Below are 5,173 nucleotides of genomic sequence, written 5' to 3' on the forward strand. Positions count from 1 at the left end.
GATTAATAATATTACTGCCACTTCTTTACAAGATATAAACTTAGACAATAATAAGAAGTAAACTAAAACTAATAACTTCACTGAAAATCAAGTATAAGCTTTTCATGTTTATCTTCATTTGACGTATTTTCCATTTAACACGCTCCTGAACTATTTCCCATTTGTTTTTGAATAATCTGTTGTGAAGATTTTCTTTGCCTTTTAGCAGAACATTTTCTTGAAGCCACTTCTACATCGTACATTTCCTTTTTCATAATTTTCAATCTTTTCAAAACTTCCACATATCCTAAATAGGGTCAATTACAAAATGGTCATACTTTTGTAATTTGGTTTACAAAATGATCACACTTTTGAATTTGGTTTACAAAATGGTCATCAACCATCTGATCTAACAGTTTTGCAAAAAACGGTCCCAATGTTTTACTTATATACCCTTCACTTATAACCCAAGTAACTTGACCATAGTTAATCAGATAGATGGGCACCATTTAAACCCCTGGAGCTGGAATGGTGAACCTTTAGGAGCCATCTGAATGCGGACCAGTACAGCAACAGCAATTCCCACCCCATCTTCAAAACCACCAAAGCAGCAGCGGCAGCAGTCCATTACCACCTCCATCAACATCTCCAAAACCACCGTAGCAGCGGAGGTCCATTACCACCTCCATCAACATCTTCAAAACCACCATACCACAACAGTTGGGTCTATTTCCACCTCTAACATCTTCAAAACCACCAGAACAATTGGGTTTATTTCCACCTCCATCAACATCTTCAAAACCATCACATTAAATCAGTAAACAGAAAGAAAAAATGTCAAAAATCTTACAAGCAGATGCCATTTTAACCATCATCAACCCATATAACTTTCCATCACCACCGTCAGCAAGAACAGTAAAGCAAAATGGAGTGACACAACTCACTAATAAACTCGAAGACTAGAGTATTCACTCGCATAACTATTCTTCAAATGAAACTAATCATCCTAGAATACATTTCCACACGACAACCATCATAGACCATTAACTCATAATTTCCCGGAAAATCGAAGGCACAAACTATATTTAAGCACTAGTAATCATAACGGCACAACGAAAGAGATTCTGCATACAGTCTTGTATAAACCCACAAATCATACCTTCCAGTCTTGTTATAATCAAGCACTTAACAATCGAATCCTTATTTTAACACTCATAACATTTTTATGTCAAGTGAACTCATAGAACACCTATCTGCCAAGTAATCACAGTCAACATATAGACCACTATAAGTGTAAGCTAGAAGCTACAGATTTCATACATTCATACCATATATGTTAAGTCATCAATTCATCATCAACTGAATTGGGCAATACGGTAAGCTTAATTCAAGTCGGTGTTCTTGACTACCTACATTCAACATTTCTTATAGACTTCATCAAAGTTCGAATGAAAGCATAAATCATCTCACCACAAACTACACCATGCATTATATCACATAAAAACTATAAACAGATAAATAACTCAAATGGTCGCTTAAACAGCCACCAACAAACGATGACACAACCTGCCATTTTCGGATTTTCAGCTTTGACTGCATATATTAAAAATTCTCTACAAGCTTCATTATTCAATGAAACTAAGCAAATTATATCTAGTTGGAAACTAGAAATGTCCCTCTACAACTCCTTAGAAGACTCCCAGGACTAGTTCAGAGTCTAACTACTCCAAAACTAACCAACAAAACTCTGCCACGTGCTGTCCTTCAAGGAAATCAGTCGCGACTGCCTGTGCATTTTAGGCTGTAACTTCTAAACTACAGATCCAAACGACATGCCCTTTGGAGAAGTTATAGAGGACACCGCAACAAACATTTCTCGAAAAGAAACCATTAGATAAAACCCCACCAATATACACCGAAACTAGCCTCTAAAAAGGTTGTTCGCGCAGTCATTATATATGTTCGGTGAGACATTCTATCATACATGCTAGCTCCATGGAAAATTCAGAGTTTTAATTGAGAAATCACTCAATTCCTAACCATCTACACATATATAAGAGCAAGGCATTATTTAAAACACAAACAAACATATGCAAAATCATGGATCATAATGAAAGGATTTAATACCATCATCAACAATTTCAATTATGAGGAAACAACCATTTTAACGCTGTAAATCATGAAGTTCATGTATAAAAAAAATAAAAAATAAAACATTAACAGAAGACCCTGACTATCATGCTCAACACCATTTTACACAAACCAAAACTATCAATATCATGCAATTACATTTCATTGGAGATTTAAATACTGAAATTAGGGTTTCCAAGAAATCCCCAAATTCTAATTACGGTTTCTGTAAAAATACACAAATTAAAAACGATTCGAACTGCTAGAAAGGGTGAAAGAACATTACCTTATGAGATTTTTTGCGTCTCCAATCATCAGTTTTACGCTTTTCAGAATACAGAAACAAATACTAATAATACTTATAACAACATCATCTCTAACTTTTCATCTTCATATGAACACTAAATCTCCATCTTCAACCAGTTGCAGAGAAAATAATGAGGTTAATAAGAGAGAAAGAGAAAGAAGTGCGGCGGTGAAAACAAGTTTAAGAGATGGAAGAGGCGAACCAGGTTTTGTTAGATTTCATCTCATTAGTTAACTCAAGTTCGAGGATAAATACGTAGCTTGACAGACTCATTTAACTCTGAGTGGTGGACCCAGTCCGACTTAACTCTGACCCAAACGGTTTTATGACCATTTTGTAAATGGCTTGTAGCAGTGTGATGCTTTTGTAGATCGGGTATTAATTGTAGGATCATCTCTTACATTTCCCTAAAAGCAACGTCTTCCAGTTTGGCATTGCAAAAAAGATATTATCGCCTTTTCAGATATTCCACTTAATAATAAAATAAAAAATTTGAAATAAATTAGAAGAAAAAAATTTAAGAGAAGTAAATTTTGGTGTGAGTGGATTGTTTGAAGAAGATGTTGGTAATTTATAATGGTAAAAATATAACCGTTTTTATTTTTGAAAAACTAGCCGTTGGCGGGTGACCGTTCACCCGCCAACGGGTTTCCTTCGTCTGCCGGGTTTTGACTAAAATGCCAACGGGTTGAGTTCACCCGTGCAGTTGGTGGTCAGCCGCCCACTATTTTTTCCATAATGCAAAATGCAATTTGACTATCCACCCGGCTGAACAGATTTTTTGGTTTGGTGATTCTCATAGGAATTTCCCTTAGGGGCATTTTAATTTCATTTTTGCGCCGATGCCATTGATGGCAGTTGTGGTAACGGTGGTAAAACAAGAATGCCTAAAATAAGTTAAGTGTTCTTTTTTTTTTATATGTCTTAAGAGTTTGCACTTACTAAGGATATGTAGTCCCCTTTACATAAATATTTGGAATTAATCCTAGTAAGTTGACTATAATTTTGCTCTCATTATACTTCAATCTGTTTACTTTTAACAAAAATCATTTTGCAGAAGGTTATTTTTAACAAAAAATCATTTCGTAGAAGGTTATATAATACACAAAATTGGTTAAAAAGATTAAAATTGGTTAAAATTATATTGATAACTCGACAATATAATTCTTGGAGGATTGAAACCAAATTTCTTTCAACATTTTCCAACATCACCACAGGCTAACCCCAATTCATTCAAATCCAGTAGAAATTCGTTGTATAAAGATCGAACTTCAATAATTGAATGAAAAAAGTCTCATAAATTTGAATGGAAAATCTAGTAGTTGGTCAATGGAAAGTCTTCGGAGAAGTTTAAACTTCCAAATGTTTGAAAAAAGGGGGTTAATTATCTCCTTTCGTTATTTGACTTGTGGATGAAATCCCGACGAACTAGTTACTCGTGCGCGGGTCCGGCTCTGAAGCATGTCAACTTGTGCTCCAGCACAAATCGGATTGTTTTCAAGCTATTGTGGGCTCGTAATGATGGCACAGTATGTTTTCTTAGTTTTGAGTTTAAGAAAACACAGAAATTATATATGTGAAAAAGTAAAATACGGTTCGTTGATCATTAATCAGTTCATTTTAAAGCTTCTCCTAAACAAAAGCTGGATATACGAAGTTCTTACCTAACCCTAGAATACCTCAATCCTCAAACTACGATTGAAATAGGCAACATCGAGAGAGAAAAAAATGAACATAAAATTGGTCATAAAAACCAATTGCAACAAATTCTGGGTGAAATATATTCGGTTTAGATACTGTTCATATAGCCAAAAAACAGAAAAATATTGTTCATTTAGCCAAAATGAATATTTCATCCAGAATTTTTTTTATTTATTAACCTGAAGAGACAAATATGTCCCTATCTTCTACAAATGTTTACAGCGTTGGGTTAGTAAAGGTTGGAAAAAAAAAAACAGTACTACAACTACCAAAAACAGAGTACTACAAAAAAACAGAGTGGTACAAAAATCAGAGTACTACTACCACAACAGAGTACTACAAAAAAAAACAAAGTACTACAAAAAAAAATAGAGTTCCAACTTCTTATGCTTCTTCTACTCCTTCCTCTGGAAGAACAACAATTGAAGAAAAAAAAAACAGAGCAAAAAACATAGCAAAAAAACAGAGTACACCTCTTTTATTTGATATATGCTTAGTCAGGATAAAACACACATACATGGGAACTACCTACCATAATCTGAGATTCAAGAGCATGACTCAGCCACATCAATCTCTGCAAGGAAGAAAAAAACAGCATCACCGGCGAACAATACCGCACACCACCTGTTCGTTTATGTCTTTCTAACTGAAATAGGATTAGTATTTTCATCTCTAATCACAGGTGCCTCTGGGATCACTACATATTAGATATAGAAATACTAACACATATCAATTGGGAGTAGACATATGAATCACGTTGGACACGGAATGCGAACATCCCCAGCTTAAGTGCAAATATTTCAAAGATCATCTTCATTTCCCTGCAACAGCAATATGCAAAAGTTAAGAATATATCAGTGACCCTATAAGAGATTTCCGAGAGGCATAGTCTGTAAGAAAAATGGTGAGCATATTAAAGAAAAAGAGAAAATCAAAAACACCTGGAAATTAACTTTACATAAAAAAAACCTGAAGATTATCTATTGGATTCCTTTGGGTGGGATTTAGTTGGGGAATATAAGCCTAACTGAAGACAGAAACCCCTATCGTCGAATT

At 34.7% G+C, this 5,173-nt stretch overlaps 1 long non-coding RNA gene across 1 annotated transcript; it reads right to left on the minus strand.

Annotated features, from left to right (window-relative positions):
- Positions 1 to 230: 230 nt before the first annotated feature.
- LOC113320994 lies at positions 231 to 2,682 on the minus strand. Its single transcript, XR_003346400.1, has 2 exons — positions 2,396 to 2,682; positions 231 to 772 (listed from the first exon to the last, which is right to left on the minus strand). It is a non-coding gene; the product is annotated as an uncharacterized LOC113320994 (long non-coding RNA).
- Between the last annotated feature and the right edge of the window lie 2,491 nt (positions 2,683 to 5,173).

Source organism: Papaver somniferum, chromosome 11, assembly GCF_003573695.1.
Source record: "Papaver somniferum cultivar HN1 chromosome 11, ASM357369v1, whole genome shotgun sequence".
Classification (NCBI taxonomy): Eukaryota; Viridiplantae; Streptophyta; class Magnoliopsida; order Ranunculales; family Papaveraceae; genus Papaver; species Papaver somniferum.